Source organism: Dreissena polymorpha, chromosome 11 (assembly GCF_020536995.1).
Source record: "Dreissena polymorpha isolate Duluth1 chromosome 11, UMN_Dpol_1.0, whole genome shotgun sequence".
NCBI classification, from domain to species: domain Eukaryota; kingdom Metazoa; phylum Mollusca; class Bivalvia; order Myida; family Dreissenidae; genus Dreissena; species Dreissena polymorpha.
Genome location: NC_068365.1, coordinates 69245326 through 69271685, shown reverse-complemented (window position 1 = coordinate 69271685; position 26360 = coordinate 69245326). Strand labels below are relative to the sequence as shown.

Here is a 26360-nt window from a genome sequence, read left to right as displayed (position 1 = left end):
TTCAACTGTTCCAATTTACCGTACTGTTTCCTAGAACTTACACTTTTCTTATTAAGCGCCCTAAACCTTTTATGCATTTGCATTTTTAAAAATAAAGTTTCTAATCTATCTGTTATAGTAAATGTGAGTTTTTCCGTATTTCCGTGTGTCTTTATAAATAAGCCTCGTTCTGTGAACACTGTGTGTGCGTAAAGTGTCGTCCCAGATTAGCCTGTAAAGTCGGCTAAGCCCAATCAGTTACGACACTCTCCGCCTAAACGATACTTTCTTAAACGAAAAATTCCATAAAAGCAGAAATTGTTGTCACAGATTAGCATGTGTGAACTCCACATGCTAATCTGGGATGATACATTACGCACAAGGCATTTAGCCTAGTTTTCCCAGACCCAGGCTCAAATCACTGCGTGCCACACTCATTCTTGTGCGCATCTCGTGTTGCAGACAACCTATGCAAAGTATGCGGTTAGTGCGTACGCAACCTCTACCCCCGGGCTACTTTCCTTGATCCCGGGGATACCTTCACTGAACAACTTCCTTTTGGACTACTTTTTCACGTGTGTGCTACTTTTCCTGACTAACAGGGACTATTTGTTCCACAAATGTGCATGCATGAACAGTGTATATACTTCTGTGATATCTTGCGATCCATTAGATGATATTTATGTGTGTCGTTGCTATTGTTTCTTGGTGTTGTATGTATGCTGATCAGAGACGTGATTTGATAAAATATATTTGAGCCGCGCTCTGTGAAAAGGGGGTTTAAGGCATGTGCGTAAAGTGTCATCCCAGATTGGCCTGTGCAGTTTGCACAGGCAAATCAGGGACCACACTTTCCATCTAAGCTGGATTTTTCCTAAGAAGAGACTTTCTTTAACCGGCAAATATCATAAAAGCGAAAAGTGTCGTCCCTGATTAGCCTGTGCAAAATACACAGGCTTATCTGAGACGACACTTTACGCACATGCATTAAACCCCTTTTTGACAGATATATTAAAATATAAAAGCTCCTCACTACATGGACGAATATCACGGCCGTTAATCCCGCGCGCCATCCTTTTTTGAGATGCATTAATAAATAAGCCAATGCAACTTCCGAGGTGGCGCTCAGGTCCGGATGTTTTGAAATTTCATGGAAAATTGTACATGGTGATTAGCTTTAATATGTTGTTGTTTTGTTTTTTCAAAATATGTCGCACTCTTTTTAAAATCGGTCAATGGATTGCGATTCAGAGATTATAAATAAATCCACCTCGGAAGTAGCATTAGCTCATGTATTAATGCAACTCAAAAAAGAAGTGGCGCGCGTGATTGACACCCGTGAGATGGAACAGATAAAAGGCACTTGTTCACAGACCTTTTCTTACTTTTGAAAAATGTGATTAAATATGTTTACTAACAATCTATACTGATTTAAATAGTCTTGACTAATTATAATAGCAAGACAAAAAGTTGAATAAATAATACTGCCGTCCCCGAGATTCGACCCCGGGTCTTCTGGACGACAAAGCCCGCGCTCTTTCGCTTAGCAACGCATTCATTCATCTTGCGTCATGAAACATTAACGCAATAATGGTACTTTTTTTAAAAAACTTACGGGAAAAAGCGTTGCAAATGCTTTATTGTTTTACCGATTTCGATTCATGATTATACGTTAATTTATGAACAAATATTTTAAACAATTTTCTTAGTCAAGAGCGTCGTTTCGCTTGTTAGAACATAATGCGTACATTATTTTTTTAAACCCAGTATATGGCAATAATTATAAAAAATCGTCATTTTACCAAACTGTGAACAAGTGCCTTTAACCTACTATACTATGAATGCTTGTGAATGACTCACTTTAAACTTGAGACCCCCTCATTATCGTAATTGTGTGACCATACTGTGTCAGGGTGCAGAGTCAACGGGGTTTATAGGGATTTACACACGGGCTGGACCGAATTGAATACACCGTTATGAACTTTATTATTGCAAATATCTCAAGTTATTGAAATACATTTGCAAAACTCTTTAGTGCATAGAAGACATTTTATGCAGTTTGTGCCAATACCTTAAGGTATAAGAATAAATCATTCAATGCGTCTGAAATCTGTGCCGAATTTCACGTATCGTGAAGCATAATAGGCAGTATACATTGAATTTTTGAACAAGAATACAGTCTTATTAAATACAGTAATTCTGATGTATTTCACATTGCCACAAGCGGCATAACAATCCGTCTTTTATGCACTAGTTGATATTCTAAACAAAAATTGTTAAAATGTTAATTGGAAAAAAACAGGGACCTTTAGAATAGGTCCCTGGAAAAAAGCAGCACTTACCGGCGTGTTTACATCAATTAACGTTTAATTGGGAACCCAACAAAGTCACGTGATCCTGCACCCTGTACGTTATGACTGCTGTCTTTAGGCATCTAATCGTCTTCCAATTTTGAGATTCTTCATGAACAATATTTATATATAATTTAATGATTATCAATAAATGTCAACAACAGCTTTAGTGGGTATTTACTCTTATTAGTCCTTTGTTTTTCCTTATAGTTTGTGTGCGTCTCTGTTTTCTATTTTTCAACTGTACTCAGAAAACATAACTCATACATTACAATATAATTCCATATAAAGAAGTCTCAGTCTGCAAACACAGTTGCGATTCGCAAACAATTTAACCCATTTATGCCTAGTGGACTCTCCCATCCTTTTAAATTGGATCAATTTATTTCCAAAATTAGGGATGTCTAGTATATTTATTTCAATATTTAGAATACTTCTTACCGAAATTCCTTTAAGCAAACAACGCAGACTATGATGAGACGCCGCATCATGCGGCGTCTTATATCATGCGGCGTCTCATCTGGGTCTACGCTGTTTGCAAAGGCCTTTTTTCTATACGCTAGGCATAAATGGGTTCAGCCTTGTTCTTGGAAAACTGCGCTTGATGCATTTGCGTCGAGTGTCGTCATAGATTAGCCTGTGCAGTCCGCACTGGCTAATATGGGACGACACTTTCCGCCTAAACTGGTTTTTCGGTTAGAAGAGGCTTCCTTTAAACGAACAATTCCATAAAAGCGGAAGGTGTCGTCTCTGATCAGCCTGTGCGAACTGCATAGGGCTTATCTAGGAAGAAACTTTACGCACATGCATTAAACCTCGTTTTCCTAGAGCGCGGTTAATATACCTTAGTCATTAATTGCGTCCTTTCTGACAAAACTAGTCTTTAATAGGGGGTAATCACGTGATAGTCAATATGGCGACGTCCATGCCGAGGCAGGTATTTTTCGCCGTTTTGTACCCTTTATTACTCGTATTAATGTTTTAAATACTTTAAGATTCAGAGGCTTAAATGTGGTATCGAGAAACATATACTACTCAAAATTACACTTTTTATAGTATGTGTAATTTGAAGTTCACCCCTAGCTACATTCGTCCAGCGTCACGCAGCAATTGTTCAGCAATACATAAAAATAAAATCAAAACACACATTCTAATATCAAAACCTGCAAAATAACAATTTAAATTAAATTAAATTGAAGATAATGTAGAGTAAAAACCTTATTAAAAAGTGATCCTTAGCAAATTTTGAGTAGTATAGTTTTGATTTTCGTTTCAGTCCCGGTGGCGGGGGTTACATGCGACCACAACCAATACTGCCCGGCTACTTTCCTTAACTATGTGTCACGTGATCGGATAACCTGAATGCCACGTGATGGGAATACAAACGTGCGATATGAACTCACGTTTTAAATAAGACCAGACGTTTAGGCGTAATACAGACCGTTGTGTGGTGTGTTTGTTATGTTTGATAACAATTTTGTAAAATTGTACATAATTCTATAATAAATAATGAAAGGTTTCAAAATTTATGTTGTTTCAGTGAATATATTCGTAAACATGAATTGACTTAGTTTCTGAGTGTTTATTTCAGTATGTGTAATTTACTGATAATTATTGTCATCTACCGGTGAATTCGGAGGGGACTTAAGGTTTGCGCTCAGTGCGTCAGCCCGTCACACTTTTCTGGATCCTGAAATAACTTTAAAAGTTCTTCATATTTTTTTATGAAACTTGAAACATGGATGGATGGCATTATGGAGATTATGCACGTCATTGCATGTTCTTCCTACGTCAAGATTTATGGTTACTATGGCAACAAAAAGACTATAAATATTGCTAAAAATGGTGGAGTTTCACCGGTAGGGAATTTATATTGCTTGGTAAGTCTTGCTGATATTGGCTTTAGTTACAAATACTGTTGATTGTTCCAATGGTGTGACCCTAAAAGCGGAGTCTACTTTTTTATTATATACCTGCTTTATGTTACTAAACAATACAAGTTGTATCAATCGGTAAAATAGATCTGCACATAAATAATTCCCGTATTATGCTACTCGCTACTCGCTAGTTTTCCAATGCCGTATTACCATACTAGCCGGACTACTTTAATGACGTCCCTTTGAATGCAGAAAATTATAAGAGCAATCTTGGTTAATTATGAATGCTTAAAATCATGTTTTTACTTAAATGATTCAACGTTGTTTATAATAAAAGGAATATTACGCAAGTCAATTGTTACAAGTGTTTGTATCAGTCTCGTGGCTTGCGCTATTTCATATCACTCACACAAGCCACTGGACTGATGCAAACACACGGAACAATTGACTAGCGTAATATTCCGTAAATATATATATCTGTGGAAACGAGGCTGAAAACATGAGCGTAGTGTCGTCCGCACAGGGGCGTCGCATTCAGCTTTTTTTTCATCTCTTCTTAACAAAAATCTTTTTTTTACAAAGAGATCCTGCTAATATGAGACTTCACTTGATGGCGTATTTTGACGCATAATTTGCAGTTGCATTGGGGTATTTGAAACAACTTACCATCCGGCTGAATAGCATATGGATTATAAAAAAATATTTAACAAGAAATATATTTAAAAAAGATATACGGCGTTGATAGTTCAATGAATGAGATCAAGGATAGCGAATGCCTTTTTTCTTTGCAGTTCTTAGCTGCATCACACGCAGTACGGGATGTTACGCGGAGTTTTCGCGGCTTATTTTACATTATTACATATTGCTGGTCATAAACCTATAGATACAAAACAGAAAACCAAAAGAAGAATGGAAGTGAAATTAAAACATACGAGTCAACCGGCCACACGAGAAGTATCCGTATTTATAGGCGCGTTCTTCGAACAAATCTGTTTCAGTGGTTTGTCGGGCATTGCTATTTGATGCGATTATTAACAGTATCGATAATCATCGCGCTCATGCTTAATACATTGGTCAATATGGTGGAATAATTATTGTTAAATAAATCAAAAATAATATTTATCATTGTATTGTTGAAAACACGTTAAGAATCTACATATTTCTGGTCTAAAGAACATTCCAGGTCACCTAGTTCACGGATAGCGTATTTATTATATAACTATTATTTTACTGGCCGCGAACTCCGGTGATGACCTGTATATAAACTCTGACATTCATACACTGGCCGCGAATTGACCCGGGTTGAAATGCAATATATTAAAGTGAGGCCTCGCTTCCACTGCTCTTTATACTTTTACATTTTAACATGTTGACAATAATATGGAAGTAAGTACTAAATATGAGAACATAGCCTTTAAATATAAACGCGTTGCGCTGGTAATTCTCTGAAAATAAAAGGTGAACGCACAAACTGTAATGATGTCGAGAATTGAGTGTAAAACTGTTCTATCTATTAAGCCTTTTCCTCAGAAATAAAATTGTTTCATGCAGTAAAACAGTGTTACAAAGACGCGGATATGTTTCCAATGTTCTGGTGGAATACTCGAATCAGCCAATGGAATAAATGAGGTGTATTCATTCGTACCTAGCCGCGGGAAATTTTATTTGAATTTTATTGGACACTTACAAAGGTCAGAAGAGGTGAAAAGCTGGCTTAAAACAGCTTACGCCGAAAAAGAATCGCCTATTGCACTTTTCCACTAATTCAAAATTTCCACTCACTTTATCTGCGTATTGAATTCACAGCAAAAATAACCTTCTAACCTTAACCCATTTATGCCTAGCGTCTTGAAAAAAAATGCCTTGGCAAACAACATAGACCCAGATGAGACGCCACATGATGTGGCGTCTCATCTGGGTCTGCGCTGTTTGCTTAAAAGAATTTCTGTAAGAAATATTCTAAATATAGACATGAGTATACCAGACATCCCTAATATTCTAAATATAGAAATAAATATACTAGTACTAGACAACCCATATTTTTGGAAATAAATTGATCCAATTTAGAAGGACGGGAGAATGGGTTAAACATTGACCTTGATACACAATTAGTTTCAAAACAAATCCATTGATCAGGTTCAATCGGCTACACCTTAAACAACTATAAGCCAAGTCAAGTTAAATAATTTATTCACCAAAATATCACCCATACGTCAATAGAAATATAATAACACCTTTCAAACCAATTCACATGCGGTTTGATAATGACAATGTATGAATAGCCCATACAGTTATTCATAACGCATGCTTCTCTAATTTTAATAAGATTTATTCCAAAAAGAATAATGTTCAATTTAGAGTAATCAACAAGTAAAACGTACTGTATACCTTTTGCAAGCACTTCACACAAATATAGCAGGCCCCATATATACATTATCAATGAAGTTTACAATTTTATAAGCTCATAACATATCAAATGGAGAAGTCCATTACGTTACAGCAATAACCATTCTACATAAAAATAGTAAACATTTCTCCTTTAAATATGTGTGAACTGCATTGTAAAAATATATTATTCTTTTACAAAATGCCATCAAGTACACTGATATTAAATACAAAACTTTTATATTCAAAATATATTTAGTCACGAACAATTTTAGAAAGTAAATAAACATAGATTATCAATGTGTTATTAACAAAACTTGATCCATGTGTAAAGACGTGTTTTGATTTTAATAATACAATTTTAAAGGATTTGAAAAAAAATGCTTATATAGACTTTGGAAGTAAACTCCAAGAAAAAAATCCTTAGCAATAGTTATAATGCTGAAGAGTTGTTAAGAATTTAACTGTTATCATGGCCTAAATTTTCTTGTTCACGATTATAAAAAATGTACTGTGTTTTAAGTTGTATTGTTATTATTCTTCATTACTTTAACAATTATAACAATCATAATGAAAATTGAATAATCATAATAATAATAGTTATTGTTATAATGCTTATTATTATGACTATAAACACATCATCATCAGTAAGGCTCGATTGGTCATTGTCGACTCACTTTCTATTTAAATGTGCCCCGGATACTAATAATATACTTCAACATACCCGACAAATTTAGACTGTACGCGAGTTTTATTCCCGCCCAAAATTCGATGTCGTAGAACACCCTATGGAATACGAAACAAAATTATCTTTGAACAAAACCTTCCTCAATACTCTTGTTGTGTATGATAATAACGATTGCCATTTTACAAAAAAAATGGCATACGGTAATTGTTATATCTCAATTTTATTTCATAAACATCTAACAAAGTATATAACTATAATTTATATGATTTGGTCAATATTTATTGATAAAAAAATCCCAATATGGTCCATTTTGTCGTAAAAAATTCCCATATTTGCCATTTTCTCTATTTAAAAAATCTCAATTTGACCACAAGACTCCTTTTCCCAAAATGGTTAGAAAAAACCCTGTGGCTATTTTCAGGTTGCTTTAATTGGTATTTGATTGACAGTACAGATCAGTAAACATGTTCACGTAAATTGAGCACCTAATTTATGTAGTACACAATAAGGCGTTGTCAGTCGCTATAACACGTTGTCAACCAGTATAAGGCGCTGTCAGTCGCTATAACACGTTGTCAACTAGTATAAGGCGCTGTCGGTCGCTATAGCACGTTGTCAACCAGTATAAGGCGCTGTCAGTCGCTATAACACGTTGTCAACCAGTATAAGGCGTTGTCAGTCGCTATAACACGTTGTCAACCAGTATAAGGCGTTGTCAGTCGCTATAACACGTTGTCAACCAGTATTAGGCGTTGTCAGTCGCTATAACACGTTGTCAACCAGTATAAGGCGCTGTCAGTCGCTATAACACGTTGTCAACTAGTATAAGGCGCTGTCAGTCGCTATAACACGTTGTCAACTAGTATAAGGCGCTGTCAGTCGCTATAACACGTTGTCAACCTGTATAAGGCGCTGTCAGTCGCTATAACACGTTGTCAACCAGTATAAGGCGTTGTCAGTCGCTATAACACGTTGTCAACCAGTATAAGGCGTTTTCAGTCGCTATAACACGTTGTCAACCAGTATAAGGCGCTGTCAGTCGCTATAACACGTTGTCAACTAGTATAAGGCGCTGTCAGTCGCTATAACACGTTGTCAACAAGTATAAGGTGCTGTCAGTCGCTATAATACGTTGTCAACCAGTATAAGGCGTTTTCAGTCGCTATAACACGTTGTCAACCAGTATAAGGCGTTGTCAGTCGCTATATCACGTTGTCAACCAGTATTAGGCGTTGTCAGTCGCTATACCTCGTTGTAAACCAGTATAAGGCGCTGTCAGTCGCTATAACACGTTGTCAACCAGTGTAAGGCGCTGTCAGTCGCTATAACACGTTGTCAACCAGTATAAGGCGCTGTCAGTCGCTAAAACACGTTGTCAACCAGTATAAGGCGTTGTCAGTCGCTATAACACGTTGTCAACCAGTATAAGGCGTTGTCAGTCGCTATATCACGTTGTCAACCAGTATTAGGCGTTGTCAGTCGCTATACCTCGTTGTTAACCAGTATAAGGCGCTGTCAGTCGCTATAACATGTTGTCAACCAGTATAAGGCGCTGTCAGTCGCTATAACACGTTGTCAACCAGTATAAGGCGCTGTCAGTCGCTATAACACGTTGCCAACCAGTATAAGGCGCTGTCAGTCGCTAAAACACGTTGTCAACCAGTATAAGGCGTTGTCAGTCGCTATGTCACGTTATCAAACAGTATAAGGCGCTGCCAGTCGCTATAACACGTTGTCAACCAGTATTAGGCGTTGTCAGTCGCTATACCACGTTTCTAACCAGTATAAGGCGCTGTCAGTCGCTATAACACGTTGTCAACCAGTATAAGGCGCTGTCAGTCGCTATAACACGTTACCAACCAGTATAAGGCGCTGTCAGTCGCTAAAACACGTTGTCAACCAGTTTCAGGCGTTGTCAGTCGCTTTGTCACGTTATCAAACAGTATAAGGCGCTGTCAGTCGCTATAACACGTTGTCAACCAGTATTAGTCGTTTTCAGTCGCTATACCACGTTCCTAACCAGTATAAGGCGCTGTCAGTCGCTATAACACGTTGTCAACCAGTATAAGGCGCTGTCAGTCGCTATAACACGTTGTCAACCAGTATAAGGCGCTGTCAGTCGCTATAACACGTTACCAACCAGTATAAGGCGTTGTCAGTCGCTATGTCACGTTATCAAACAGTATAACGAAAAAAGAAAAGTTCTAAAATACCGTATTTTTTACAATTGAAACCGTATTTTTTTTTACAATTATTAGTTTATATAGATTAAAATAGCACGACTGGTATGTAACGAGAATCCTCTGCGAATGCCTTATTAAATAACTAAAGACAGAATAATTGAATTGTTTTTAAGAAAGATTAGCGCATTATTTCGACACTCGACATGGTTATACTGAAAATATGAATATTAATACACACATCAGTGTATTAATATTACAGACACTCACTTGTTGTTATCAATATTGCCTAGAGCCAAGCGAAAAGACTTTTCAAACACAAAAGTGCGAACGAACTTACACTGTTATTTAAGGGCTAACTGTATCCGATAATTAATACCAAAATCTGGATCCGAGAAACTAAATGACTGATGGACTGAGTGAGTGACTGTGTGATTGAGTGACTGACTGAGTGAGTGACTGACTGTAAGTGAGTGAGTGAGTGATTGAGTGAGTGACTGACTGAGTGACTAAATGAGTGATTAGTATGCATCTATTTAAAACGTATTCTTTTCTTTTAAGGCATTATTCCCGCGAATGTATCTATTCATACGACACACGAACACCATGTTAGTGTTCATGTGTCGTATGAATAGATATCGTTGCGGGAAATTAAAATGGAATTAAATATGCAAAACAATAATAAAAACGAGCATTTCGGTATCTACAGACATCTATTTTACCATACCTGGCGCTGAAATTTCGGCAATTGCCACAAGGAACACTGATTTTTAATTGATTAAGTTTATTTTACGAAATAGTGTACGAAGTTTTCGTTGATTTTGAGTAGTAATGTTACTTTAAAAGGTTGTTGCATTCTAATCGAACGGCACCATTTAACATCAATAATTCTTTAACGGTTCAATATATCGGAAAAGTAGCACCGGAATCGGTTTCAGGTAGACAAAATCACATCGATTGGACTATCTGATTGTTTTATTTCACTGGAGTTTAAGGTATACTGGATTTTGAGCTTCTGTTAAAAGTGTGCTGCATTCTTATCGAATTTTACCATTTAAACTCAATAATTCTTTATCGGATCAAGATATCGGAAAATTAACAACGGATTCGGATTCAGCGAGTCAAATTCATATAGATTTCACTATCTTATTGTTTGATTTCGATGGAGCGAACGAGAGAGCGAGCGAGCGTATTTCAATTGTGCACGTAAATGGGACGGTCTATGAAAAGGGTGCTTAATGCAAAATATGTTTTGATTATAACTTTTTTCTTTTTTCTTTTTTTTCATTTTGTTTTTCAAACTTTTAAACAACACTATAAACTGTTTATGTTTTATTAAAAAACAAAAAACAAATTTTTTTTTGTATTATATGATACATATGTATTTTTTGAATTTAAAAAAAAAATGGATAACGTTTGAACGGCTTTAGATATTTTAAAAATTCCAACGAATTCGTGATCAGCGTGGTCATAGGCATATAGATTTAAACATCTGATTGTTTAATTTTAACGTATATTTTTTTTAACTTTCAAACAAGGTTATGGTTCAAATGTTACGGACATAACATTCCGCATATATCGCTTCAATATCATGTTCTTAATTCTATCAAACAGTTTTGCATTATAAAAAAACGTAAACACTATAGTAAAGAAACTAAATTACTCGCGTTCTGCCAAAAATGAGTCTGGGATTGAACCCGGATCGCCTTGGTGAGAAGCGTGTATACCAACCACTGCGCTGAAAGGACATGCACATGCGTAGCCCTTTTTCCCCATAGCGAGGCTCATTTTGTCTTTCAAATGAATTGTGCTGATGCAGTACTTACTGGTAAGCATTTCGTGAAGCTGAGATATAGATATAATAGGGTCGCATGAAAGGAAAACATGGCTTAATGCATGAGCGGTTTGCACAGGATAATCTGGGATGACGCTTTACGCACATGCATAAAGCCCGGTTTTCCCCATTATGCGACTCATATCAAAATCAACGTTTAATTTAATTAGAAGACAATGTGTTGGATTCGGACGAATATCGACTTTAATTCACTCGTAATCATAGAAAACATACATGTTATATGATCCTTCGTGAATGACATTCGATATGCCACCGAAACCAACACATATCCTCTATGAAATACTTGTCATCGAACCCGGGACACTTTAGCGTTAACAGTACTCTGCCGATTGTAAACGCCTTGTTAGTACTACACGTATTTTCCAAGTTATCGACGAAAAATTTGAGAAATCAATTAGTTATTTTGTTTTTCCATAATACAGCATAACAAATAGGTTTGGGGATATTGAGCAAGTGGCCAAACAATCGCGTTCGGTCTCAACTTCATATTTATAATACACAGCCCTCAAGTGAGAGGAGTATGTTAGTGTATGTTCACCCTTAATTAGCATAAATTACCATAAATAACCAGGCATAACCACAAGGAAAACCAGGCATACGCGCATGTGCAATGGGCAATCCCGTTTCCGATTCGTTTCCCATACAAGGAACCCCATGCGGATGCCCGGTGGATGGATGCGTCTCGCTCGCGTCTCGTTATTATTTACACAGCCGGGTTCCAAACAATAAACAGGCACGCCCAGTCACATGTCTCTTTCAGCCTGCAAACGTTCATCATTTGTGGAAAAACAAATCATGTTTCAAGTCAATAAAGAGCTCATGTGGATTATCGTCATCAATTTGCGAGTTTCTTCTTTTGCGTTTATATAAAAGTTATTCAGTTGAGAAGTATATGCACATACTATGCAAGAAATTAAATTACACGAGTCTCGTGTTGGGAAAACTAGGCTCATAAAAACGGAAAGTGTCGTCACTGATTAGCTTGTGCGGACTGCAACATAAAATTAGAAAAATGTTCAGTGATTGATCAAAATTTAGTGCTGCCATTTTAAAATATATGCGTCTAGCTTTTGAATGAACATCTATATGTTTGAAAAGTGTTTATTTAACATCCGGGCCACTAGTTTGATTATTCATCCCGCTTCCGACGACAGCGATTTTGATATCTCTATCAAGATTTTGTGACAAAGTGGAAACACCAAAAAAGTTCCTCAACTCGGAATTGATGTTGCAATTTTTGCAGGGTGAATAGTTTAACACAAAATCGGTAAGATTTAAGCATTTTATAACACTTTTTTTTAATATGCAGATAACAACTATGGCGACATCAGCTGTCTGAGGGTTGTCTGAGAATGAGTCAAAAGTGTTTTCACAGTGAACAAAACGTATATAATGATTGAATGAATGAGGTCGTCTTAAACACATTATAAACACAGTTTTATTTGTTATAATATAGCCATTTAAATAAATGAATGAATAAATATGTGATGAACAGTTAAACTAAAGGTATCGAATCACAGACTGCTATCCACTATAGGTTGATTGACAAAAGATGATTTATTCCGGAAGCTTTATTTTGGAATGTCACCTGTATAAAAACACTTTACATACATCATTCTTACAATATGTTCGTAGATTTCTCTATTTTCAGAGGCTTTATGTATCTTGTTTTAAAGACCGCATACACAAATGCGCAAACAAGAGCCTTGATTCTAAGTGAAGGACGATGGCATCATCTTACTCATTGTGTACACACCGGTCTTACTGTCAATAACGTAGTGACGTCACCATCTATGTATAGAATGCCATCTTACTTACAAGTCAAATGTCTAAGTACAATGTACGTCATTTTTTTTAAATGTCTTGTCCGAGCACTATGTCCCCCATGTATAGACGGGTTTTGAACAAACATGGTTGCCCATATGAGCCTCGCTCTGTGAAAACGGGATTTAATGCATATACGTAAAGTGTCGTCGCTGAAAAGCCTGCACATTCCACACAGGCTAATCAGGGACGAACCTTATCATTTCAATTGACTTTTTGTTTAGAAGAGACTTCCTTAAAATGAAAATGTATATGAAATAATATGGAATGACACTTCACGTACATGTTTAGTCTAGTTTTATCAGGGTCAATATCAATCTCCACTCAGAGTTGTCGTTCCTTGCATACAATCTCTGCCATCACATGAAAATCCTACCAAATTGGTAGGATTTTATTTCATTGGTTTGGTATTATATTATGAAAAGTAGTGTCATTTTCTTTTACATTCCGAAAAAAAGTTAATAAGTTTAGGTTCATTATTTTAAAAAATACCTAGCTTAAAAAAGTAAAAATAACAACGGTTGACTTATTGCACCACGTGGCTAGGCTATCATCACGTGGTTGGTTATGAAGGCATGTATTTGATCCAGCTATGCTGGTTCCCGTCAAATCTCAGGGAGGAGGTTGGGCCAATAAATGATTGAGACTCCAATGTAAAAGTATAGAAAGTCCGAGCTCTTAGCAAGCCGTGGTTGGACTCCAAAATACCTTGGCCAAAATTTCATACGGGAAATGTGAGGTCGGCGACGGAACAGAAGAGACCTTTAAATGCAATGTCATACATTGAGTTCAAAGATCAAAATACAGCAGCTCATTGTCAAAGCTTTACATATGCACCCATTCGTCAAGTTTGTGGATGTATCACCATCAGTTATTGTTCTATTTAGTATTGGCTAAACATAAACATTTTAAACAAAAACAAACGTGTTTCTCGTTGTGAATATATAAAGTAACAACGTTGTTAGTTATGTACATGAATCATGAGGCTGAGTTTTTTACCCATTTATTCCTAGTGGACTCTCCCATCCTTCTAAACTGGATCAATTTATTTCTAAAAGTAGGGATGTCTTGTATATTTATTTCTATATTTAGAATATTTCTTACAGAAATTTCTTTGAGCATCATGCGGCGTCTCATCTGTGTCTACGCTGTTTACAAAGGTCTTTTTTCTAGACGTTAGGCATAAATGGGTTAAAGATACGAGCGTAAAAATTAAGGAAAAGTCGTGCTTTTACTACACACTGTACACATGCAAAGCTTGTTAATAGAGCCAATATAAACTGAGTTCTGCGAAGTTCGCTAAATACGAGTATATCACTTCATATCACTTTTATCACAAAAATGTTTGTTTGTTTAGTTAGGATTTTCGCCGTTTTCAATAGTATTTTAATCATACATTTCAATTGAGATACGGAGTAAATGAACTAGAAAATATGTTAATTTCATTTTCTCTCTAAAAAGAGGACTCCATGTGATCTGTATACTTATGATTTAATCCGGCATTGATTTTATTTCTATTCAACAAGAACTTTTTATCATATCATTAAACGCAACTGAATTGCGAACTATGACTGATATATTCATCCGTTTTTTTCTTTATATCACCATTTCAAAACATTTCAGTGTTCAAAGTTACCCCATTTATGACTAAAGTCTAGAAAAAGGCCTTGGCAAACAGCGTTGACCTAGATGAGCCGACGCATGCTTCGGCGTCTCATCAGGGTCTGCGCTGTTTGCTAAAAGGAATTTCTTTAAGAAATATTCTAAATATAGAAATAAAAATAATAGACATCCCTAATTTTGAAAAGAAATTGGTCTAATTTAGAAAGATGGGCGGGTCCACTAGGCATAAATGGGTTAAAGGACTGTCCCTGATCCAATATTTGATTGAAATTGATAGATTCGATTTTTACATGTACTCCATGTTTTTGAAGAATGCATTGATTGGCGGATTGCAACTGGTAAACAAATGAGTCTCGCTCGGGGAAAACGGGACATGCGCAATAACAATCAGCTTCCTGAATCATTCGAACCTCGTCCTATGAAAACGGGGCTTAATGCATGTACGTAATGTGTTGGACCAGATTATCATGTAGAGTCCACACAGGCTAAGCAGGGACATCAATTTCCGCTGTTATGGTATTTTTTTCTTCTTTGCAAAAATCCAATTTAGTCGGAAAATGTCGGACTGCACAGACTAATCTGGGACGGCACTTATCGCACATGCATTTTGGTTCTTTTTCCAGCAGCTCGAACTCAAATATATAATGGTGTTTTATAATTGCTTTAAATAAGACAATGTTCTTTGTCTGAAATCCGCTGTATTGAATGCTATTAAATCATTTGATTAACCCTAATTTTGAAATTCTGTTTTCCGGAAAGAATACTTATGAAAATAGTACAGTAAAAGGCATATTTCGTTCAAACTTTTTAGGTAAAAGTTGGTCATGCTTTAAAATTTGCCCCCGAAAACATGGAGTTTTTATTTCCATACAAAATATCGTAATCGCGAATGTTACGTGACGAATATAAAAGAATAACGTCATTTGATGTGTATCGCGTGTTCAACGTGCTCCTTTCTTTATCTTCTTCTTCGTCTTCTTCTTCGTCTTCTTCTTCTTCTTTTTCTGTAGTTTTCGTGTTTTTTTTCATGTTGTAGTTTAATAACAGACAACGATGTATATATAGAATATCAGTAAATTACAAATATATTTATTCGACACTAACCTTTTTCCTCGCTTAGCAAAACTGCTTTCTAGAAATAAAAGATCCGTTGTTGTTTTATGCAAATTAATGTAAGTTTCTAGTTATGGCTACCTTAACTTGAAATGTCATTTTTATTTAATATGTTCGGACTTCAAGTGACCACATCCCGTTCCTATATATCACCAATGTTGTCATTTCCGCATTTTGTTTGCTATGTAAAATGGCCGTAAAACGGACCCGATCCCAAACCGAAGTTAGAAAACAAAATTCCACCCCCCCATGTTTTTTTAACCCATTTAAGCCTAGCGTCCTGAAAAAAGGACATTGCAAACAGCGTAGACCCAGATGTGGCGTCTCATCTGGGTCTGCGCTGTTTGCTTAAAGGAATTTCAGTAAGTAATATTCTAAATATAGAAGTAAATATACTTGACACCCCTAATTTTGGAAATAAATTGATCCAATTTAGAAGGATGGGAGAGTCCACTGGGCATTAATTGGTTAATATAAGAGTGTCTTATGACTTATAATTATTATAAAGTATATCTCAATTTTATTTTTTAAACAACCTAAAGAATATATAACTATAATTTATATGATTTTATCCAAAATGACCAGGAAAAGACCTGTTGTGTCAATATTTGTTGACAAAAAAATTCCAATTTGGTTCTTTTTGTCGAAAAAATCCCGATTTTTTCACTTGTATCGATTAAAAAATCCCCATTTGACAAGGCTGGGAAAAAACCGTTTCCATATTGTAGTCATGATAAGTTTTCAAATAAATTACATCATTACATTCGTTGGGAGGATAGTTCGTGCATTTTTTACTATTTCGTTGACACGAAACTTCGTGGATTTCAGATTTTGGGAGGAATATTCGGCGGTCATTTTCCTATAAGTTTGTGTTAAAGTTTTGTATCGGTCAATCTAGGTAGTCAATGAAAATTATTGTCCAATGAAACATATGGCATCCTAGAAAAGTATAGATCTTTGCCTAAAATCAAAATCTAAAATATAATCCTCAGATAGATCCATATTGTGAAACCTCAAATAAACCTAGATCTTGACTGAAAGGCCTGATTGAGATTCTGAGAACCTTTTTTGTTCATCCAAATCAGAAGTCATATAAAAATATGGGTTGATCTAATATTAATCCCTGATTTCAATCATGAGCCCTGTTTTGTCATGAATGTAAGGCCAATTCACGCTACGTTTTGATTTTTGCCGTTTACATTTTGAGACCTTAATAATCAGAATATCCTTAAAATAAACTGCACTTGAAAAAAAAAGACAATTAAAATAAGCCAAAGATTTCTGTGCTTAGCATTGGTTGCTTCCTCGAAAAACACGTTCAAAAAGTTAATATCTCTTATGATGTTCAATCAAATATTGATCTATCCGATTAACTCTTAAAGGGGCCTTTTCACAGATTTTGGCAAGTTTTGAAGTTTGTCATTAAATGCTTTATATTGATAAATGTAAACATTGGATACAAAAAGCTCCAGTAACATGCGAGAATAAAATTTAAAAAAGAAAACAAATGTAACCCTCAGCAGGGCTCGAACCACTGACCCCTGGAGTCCTGGAGTAAAAAGTCTACCACTTAGACCACTCGGCCATTCTTCCGAATACAATGCCAGATGTATTTTATACTTTATATAAGCAATCCTCGTAGTTTCACAAAATATTACGACAACAACAGAACTCTTCAAATTATTAATTCGTTTCGCGTTGCAACGCTTTATAATTTTCGGGGTTTTAAATCGTCAAAAGATGCATATAATGGATATATTAGAGCATGGTAAATGTTCAGTATTACTGTTTCCTCCCAAATATCATAACTAAAACGAAAATTTGCGAACCTGAATAACTTTTTTTCAATTTAGTCTGTTTACCAAAACGTAAAAAGGCCCCTTTTAATGCGGAAAAAAATATACAGACAAGTGAGTTATTATTTTTAAAATGTTCCTTTCAGATAAAATTTGCTCATAATTGTCTTGCTTTTAATTTCCATTGTCCGCTTTCATCCATTTTAGTGTCCGCAAATAGTATTTTAAAGCTCCCAGCATTGTGATGCCAATTGTCCACCAATCGTATTAAACGCTCTCAGCGCTTTGATTTTCATTTCAGCCACCGACGGTGAACGACCTGCCTCGCAACATTTACGTCGGCAATCTGGAGACCCAGGAGCGGTACCTGTACACTCTCAACGTAACAGACCCCGACGCGGACGCCTTCGCCTGTTCCCACACCATCACGTATAACGACTCCATCAGCACAAACAGAGAGTTTGTTCTGCGAGAGGATACCACTACCAAAGGTTTTGATTTAATGAGTCTCGTGCTGATTAATCTGTGTTTTTGAATGCATATGCTTATCTGGGACTACACTTTCAGCCTAAACTGAACAGGCTCAGTGCTCACTCTGGCCTTCAGAAAATAATAGCCATATTTTTTTTCCTTAAAAAAATAATAGCCAAAACATATGCGGACTTTTCCGCAAAACGGTACTGAAGGCAAAAAGAAAGAAAAAACCATGAATCTCATTTTATCTATGTTTTATTAAATGTATATCTATTGATTTAAGTTATAATATATATATATACTCAAAAACAAGCATAATATCAGTGTGTCATTTTCTTATAAATATTATCATGGCTTTACAATAAAGAATAAAATCAATGTTGTGGGTGTGACTTAACAAACCAGATCTCAGCTACAGTTACATACACATAAGAATTAAGGGCAGAGGCCCCAACCCACCCAGAGCACTAATTATACTATTTTTTATAGTTTTTCCAATTGCAATTTTTGGTGAATACTAGAAATATTATAAACCACACCTTCCGTATCACCGCATGTGTATACGTCATTCTATTTTTGCTGTTATGAACTTCGAAAATAAATCATAATGGACGAAAAAAAATACAGTATCCGAAAACGGTAATCCGAAAAATTGTACGCGTTTTGCACATGAAATATGCATAATATAAAATATTAATATGCATAATCTAAAATGTGCATATCGTTCGACTACTTTATCTCTTAATACGGCGTTTGCCATCGGCCGCAATATTGTAGGCAGAGGCCAATATCACTTGTAAATGATTTATTCTAAAAATAACACTTTCGCAATGCCGATCATGTTTACATCAATTAACGTCACAGCGCGTGAGTTAAAATACACCACCTTAGTGTAATTCCAAACACGTGTTTCGTTAAAATTAGCTGACCATGGCATATGCCGGGTCCCTTTGAATTGGGAAAACCAGGTTACCTGGTTAAAAATTGGAATCATTATGTTAAAGCAGACGACAAACAGCGGTAATTACGGGGATAATTAGTTGATGGCGATTAAATAATTATTTCATCAAGCAATGTTCAACGTAATCTAATTGCAGAAAAAACGGCGTGCAAAACAAAACCAGCCAACAATATTAGCGGCGATTTTCAATAATGACGATAAAATAATAATTGGCGAAAAATTAACAAAGATCTAACAGTTACCGATAACTGGTAAAGCACAGGGAGATTAAAGACGTTTTTTTCCGAAATATATCACTGCTGTCGGACACTGATTGAGAAAAATGCTCTAGGCCACAATGTCGCAGAAGTTATTGACGCGTGTATGACAATACACAGGGTCGAGTGTGTACACAGGTAATCTCGTTATCGATTTTTCCTGCTTGATGGCCCGATTTGCAGGCGTTTCGCAATCGCGGGACAACATTTAGTGGCAATTTGTTTTTTTATGTAGGCGGATAAAATAATCGCCATTTTTTCTAGACAATTTTAAGAAATAATAGCCAGTTGGATAAAATAATCGCCATTGGCGATAATGTCTGGCAGCAGCGTGAGCACTGAGGCTGACTGCACAGGTTATTCAGGGTCGACACATTACACACATACACTAAGTCCGGTTTTCACAGAACGAAGCTTGAGTTTTTCAGGGAATTGATTGTTATTATGGTTCTACTAATGATGACAATGGTGATGATGATTATGCTGATACTATTAGTAATTGAGACGATATTTCAATGATGATTTTGCTGAATATAATGATTGACTACGACGACGAGGACAACGAAAACTAGGACGACGACAACGAGGACGACGACGATTATGATACTGATGATGAAATTATGATAATTGCATAGGGTTTTTAATTTTAAATTAAATTGAAAAGTAAATAATACTTGTCTTTCTTATCCATTGACAGAATGGAAGTTTTATATTCGGGCGGGCGCTCTGCCAAGCCCAGACAACACAAAACCCTACATCAACACCATAGAATGCACGGACTCGAACTCCGGTAGTAGTGGAAGGTACAACATTACCGTCCGTGCGGTGCATGACGAGTTACTTACCCTGCCGAACATTGCTGGTACTGCAAGTAAGTTATATACGAGTTACTTACCCTGCCGAACATTGCTGGTACTGCAAGTAAGTTATATACGAGTTACTTACCCTGCCGAACATTGCTGGTATTGGCAAGTAAGTTATATACGAGTTACTTACCCTGCCCAACATTGCTGGTACTGCAAGTAAGTTATAAACGAGTTACTCATCCTGCCCAACATTGCTGGTACTGCAAGTAAGTTATATACGAGTTACTTACCCTGCTCAACATTGCTGGTACTGCAAGTAAATTATATACGAGTTACTTACCCTGCCCAACATTGCTGGTACTTGCAAAAAAAGTTATATACGAGTTACTTACGCTCGTTTGATTATTGTCGGCTCAGGTACTACTAAGAAGTACCGAGGGTACTCGTGAGTCTACAACAATGTACTACGGGTACGGACAATACTGCGGGGTATACTGTCTGCACATCTGGTATTTTGAAGTAAAGTAGAGAGTACCCAATATACTTTCAAGTTGTACATGAGCCGATCATGACCGATTGAGCATTGCTTATCAGTACATCAGCACATTAACCCTTTGCATGCTGGGAAATTTGTCGTCTGCTAAAATGTCTTCTGCTGAATTTCTAAAATTAGCATTTTCTTCGATTTGTTTCAAAGAACACTATCAGAATAGCAAACAGTTTGGATCCTGATGAGACGCCACGTTCTGTGGCGTCTCATCTGGATGCAAACTGTTTGCAAAGGCCTTCAAATCCGGTTCCCGCACTGAAAGGGTTAACTGACAGTAGTTATTTTGGAATAACTTAGCATGCCCAATATCGCTGTCTAAACGAAATTGTATCCTGGCTTACGGTGCTGGCTCATATGTTTATTTATAAACGTTGCACTAAATATAACGCTTTCAGCGCTTAAAAAGTTACCAGACGGAAAGCGCTGAAGTCGGAAACACGTTGTAACATGTTTCATGTTTCAGTCATTTATCATGTTTCAAATAGTAAAGGCGATGTCAGTCGTATAAACGTTGTCACCAATATTAGTCGTTTTCAGTCGTATATAAATTTCAACAGTATAGGCTGTCAGTCGTATAAAACGTTGTCAACATTATAAGGCGCAAGACGCTATAACACGTTTCAAAGTATAAGGCGCGTCAGCGCATAACACGTTACAACCAGTATAAGCGTTGTCAGTCCCTATGTCACGTTATCAAATCATATAAGAAACGTGAATTTTCTAAAATACCAATTTTTTACAATCAAACCGTAATTTTTTTTTTACAATTATTCTTTATATAGATTAAAATAGCACGACTGGTATAACGAGAATCCTCTGCGAATGCCTTAAAAATAACTAAAGACATAATAATTGAATGTTTTTAAGAAAGTTAGCGATTATTTCGACACTCGACATGGTTATACTGAAAATATGAATTTAATACACACATCAGTGTATTAATATTACAGACACTCACTTGTTGTTATCAATATTGCCTAGAGCCAAGCGAAAGACTTTTCAAACTCAAAAGTGCGAAAACTTACACTTTATTTAAGGGCTAACTCTATCCGATAATTAAACCAAAATCTGGATCCGAGAAACTAAAGACTGATTTCTGAGGAATGACGTGTCATTGAGTTACGACTGAGTGAGACGCTGTAAGTATGCGAGTGATGATCTGGGAGTACTGACTGTTACTAAAAGTGATTAGTATGCATCTATTTAAAACGTATTCTTTTCTTTAAGGCATTATTCCCGGGACTATATCTATTCATACGACACAGGAACACCATGTTAGTGTTCATGTGTCGTATGAATAGATATCGTTGCGGGAAATTAAAATGGAATTAAATATGCAAAACAATAATAAAAACGAGCATTTCGGTATCTACAGACATCTATTTTACCATACCTGGCGCTGAAATTTCGGCAATTGCCACAAGGAACACTGATTTTTAATTGATTAAGTTTATTTTACGAAATAGTGTACGAATTTTCGTTGATTTTGAGTAGTAATGTTACTTTAAAAGGTTGTTGCATTCTAATCGAACGGCACCATTTAACATCAATAATTCTTTAACGGTTCAATATATCGGAAAAGTAGCACCGGAATCGGTTTCAGGTAGACAAAATCACATCGATTGGACTATCTGATTGTTTTATTTCACTGGAGTTTAAGGTATCTGGATTTTGAGCTTCTGTTAAAAGTGTGCTGCATTCTTATCGAATTTTACCATTTAAACTCAATAATTCTTTATCGGATCAAGATATCGGAAAATTAACAACGGATTCGGATTCAGCGAGTCAAATTCATATAGATTTCACTATCTTATTGTTTGATTTCGATGGAGCGAACGAGAGAGCGAGCGAGCGTATTTCATTGTGCACGTAAATGGACGGTCTATGAAAAGGTGCTTAATGCAAAATATTTTGATTATAACTTTTTTCTTTTTTTTTCATTTTTTTTCAAACTTTTAAACAACACTATAAACTGTTTATGTTTTATTAAAAAACAAAAAACAAATTTTTTTTGTATTATATGATACATATGTATTTTTTGAATTTAAAAAAAAAAAGGATAACGTTTGAACGGCTTTAGATATTTTAAAAATTCCAACGAATTCGTGATCAGCGTGGTCATAGGCATATAGATTTAAACATCTGATTGTTTAATTTTAACGTATATTTTTTTAACTTTCAAACAAGGTTATGGTTCAAATGTTACGGACATAACATTCCGCATATATCGCTTCAATATCATGTTCTTAATTCTATCAAACAGTTTTGCATTATAAAAAAACGTAAACACTATAGTAAAGAAACTAAATTACTCGCGTTCTGCCAAAAATGAGTCTGGGATTGAACCCGGATCGCCTTGGTGAGAAGCGTGTATACCAACCACTGCGCTGAAAGGACATGCACATGCGTAGCCCTTTTTCCCCATAGGCTCATTTTGTCTTTCAAATGAATTGTGCTGATGCAGTACTTACTGGTAAGCATTTCGTGAAGCTGAGATATAGATATAATAGGGTCGCATGAAAGGAAAACATGGCTTAATGCATGAGCGGTTTGCACAGGATAATCTGGGATGACGCTTTACGCACATGCATAAAGCCCGGTTTTCCCCATTATGCGACTCATATCAAAATCAACGTTTAATTTAATTAGAAGACAATGTGTTGGATTCGGACGAATATCGATTTTAATTCACTCGTGATCATAGAAAACATACATGTTATATGATCATTCGTGAATGACATTCGATATGCCACCGAAACCAACACATATCCTCTATGAAATACTTGTCATCGAACCCGGACACTTTAGCGTTAACAGTACTCTGCCGATTGTAAACGCCTTGTTAGTACTACACGTATTTTCCAAGTTATCGACGAAGAATTTGAGAATCAATTAGTTATTTTGTTTTTTCCATAATACAGCATAACAAATGGGTTTGGGGATATTGACAAAGTGGCCAAACAATCGCGTTCGGTCTCAACTTCATATTTATAATACACAGCCCTCAAGTGAGAGGAGTATGTTAGTGTATGTTCACCCTTAATTAGTATAAATTACCATAAATAACCAGGCATAACCACAAGGAAAACCAGGCATACGCGCATGTGCAATGGGCAATCCCGTTTCCGATTCGTTTCCCATACAAGGAACCCCATGCGGATGCCCGGTGGATGGATGCGTCTCGCTCGCGTCTCGTTATTATTTACACAGCCGGGTTCCAAACAATAAACAGGCACGCCCAGTCACATGTCTCTTTCAGCCTGCAAACGTTCATCATTTGTGGAAAAACAAATCATGTTTCAAGTCAATAAAGAGCTCATGTGGATTATCGTCATCAATTTGCGAGTTTCTTCTTTTGCGTTTATATAAAAGTTATTCAGTTGAGAAGTATATGCACATACTATGCAAGAAATTAAATTACACGAGTCTCGTGTTGGGAAAACTAGGCTCATAAAAACGGAAAGTGTCGTCACTGATTAGCTTGTGCGGACTGCAACATAAAATTAGAAAAATGTTCAGTGATTGATCAAAATTTAGTGCTGCCATTTTAAAATATATGCGTCTAGCTTTTGAATGAACATCCATATGTTTGAAAAGTGTTTATTTAACATCCGGGCCACTAGTTTGATTATTCATCCCGCTTCCGACGACAGCGATTTTGATATCTCTATCAAGATTTTGTGACAAAGTGGAAACACCAAAAAAGTTCCTCAACTCGGAATTAATGTTGCAATTTTTGCAGGGTGAATAGTTTAACACAAAATCGGTAAGATTTAAGCATTTTATAACACTTTTTTTTAATATGCAGATAACAACTATGGCGACATCAGCTGTCTGAGGGTTGTCTGAGAATGAGTCCAAAGTGTTTTTCACTGTGAACAAAACGTATATAATGATTGAATGAATGAGGTCGTCTTAAACACATTATAAACACAGTTTTATTTGTTATAATATAGCCATTTAAATAATGAATGAATAAATATGTGATGAACAGTTAAACTAAAGGTATTGAATCACAGACTGCTATCCACTATAGGTTGATTGACAAAAGATGATTTATTCCGGAAGCTTTATTTTGGAATGTCACCTGTATAAAAACACTTTACATACATCATTCTAACAATATGTTCGTAGATTTCTCTATTTTCAGAGGCTTATGTATCTTGTTTTAAAGACTGCATACACGAAGGCGCAAACAAGAGCCTTGATTCTAAGTGAAGGACGATGGCATTTTGCTAAGAAAGCAAAATTAATTTAATTAAAATTACAATTAAAATTTAAGAAAATTAGATGAAGTAATGACAAGTCAAATGAAGTAATGTTAGAAAAAAATGAAACTGAAATATAGTTAGAAACGTGAAAATTATTTATTTAAGTAAATCTGAGCAAGAAAGTAAATGTACTTCGCAAAGACGAAATTATATAAACGTGAAATATGTTATAAAGATAACTATATTAGTTAATTTAAATGGATTTGCAAATATAGTAATAATATAGTAATAATATTAATAATAATAACATTAGTAAAAAAGAAGAATGAAGTTTGAAAAAATAAATATATTGGCACAATAATTTTTGGGGATAATGAAATGCAACAAGACAAGTATGGGTAGCTATGATAGTAAAGTGAAGTATGAATGAGAAATGTATCAAAACAGTGAAGTAGGAGTAGTAGAATTAGCAGTAGTAGTAGTTGTAGTAGTAGTAGTAGTTGTAGTAGTAGTAGTAGTAGTAGTAGTAGTAGTAGTAGTAGTAGTAGTAGTAGTAGTAGTAGTAGTAGTAGTAGTAGTAGTGGTGGTGGTGTAGTAGTAGTAGTAGTAGTAGTAGTAGTAGTAGTAGTAGTAGTAGTAGTAGTAGTAGTAGTAGTAGTAGTAGTAGTAGTGTGTAGTGTAGTAGTAGTAGTAGTAGTAGTAGTCGTAGTAGTAGTAGTAGTAGTAGTCGTAGTAGTAGTAGTCGTCGTAGTGGTCGTAGTCTCGTAGTAGAAGTAGTAGTAGTCGTCGTAGTACTAGTAGTCGTCGTCGTCGTCGTATCTTAGTAGTCGTCTCGTAGTCCTCCTGCTCTTCTTATTCTTTCTTTTTTATTCTTCTTCTTTATTTTCTTCTTCTTATTCTTCTTCTTCTTATTCTTCTTCTTCTTCTTCTCTTCTTCTTCTTCTTCTTCTTCTTCTTCTTCTTCTTCTTCTCTTATTCTTCTTGTTGTTTTTGTTCTTATTCTTCTTCTTCTTCTTCTCCGTCGTCGTAGTCGTCGTCGTCGTCGTAGTCGTAGTCGTAGTCGTCGTAGTAGTAGTAGTCGTAGTCGTATCAATTTTCCTTCTTATTATTATAATTATTATTATTATTATTCTTCTTATTGCTTTTTTATTATTATTATTATTATTATTATTAGTTATATAATTATTATTGTTTAAGCCAGAAATACCAACTCCTGCAAAATATGAAGAATATAGTGTGCAAATAAATATCAGCGTGGCTCAGTCATCGCTTCAACGCATCTAAGTGATTAAAATCCATTGACATACAGCTGTTGTGTACATCATTGAAAAGGATGTGGTTTTAATGAACACCTACATGTCAAATCGCCGTCTATTTAATGCTTTTACATATGATCCCCTTTTTGTGAATTTGCTTATTGTCAATGTTTA

The 26360-nt window shown here is 35.8% G+C and overlaps 1 protein-coding gene and 1 long non-coding RNA gene across 2 annotated transcripts in view; both read left to right on the top strand.

The window, feature by feature from the left end:
- The window catches only part of LOC127851689 (protocadherin Fat 4-like), a 163581-nt gene that overhangs the window by 37049 nt on the left and 100172 nt on the right, over positions 1-26360 (top strand). The window lies entirely within an intron of this gene.
- LOC127851692 (uncharacterized) lies at positions 482-3892 on the top strand. The gene is made up of 2 exons (XR_008035888.1): positions 482-554; positions 3607-3892. It is a non-coding gene; the product is annotated as an uncharacterized LOC127851692 (long non-coding RNA).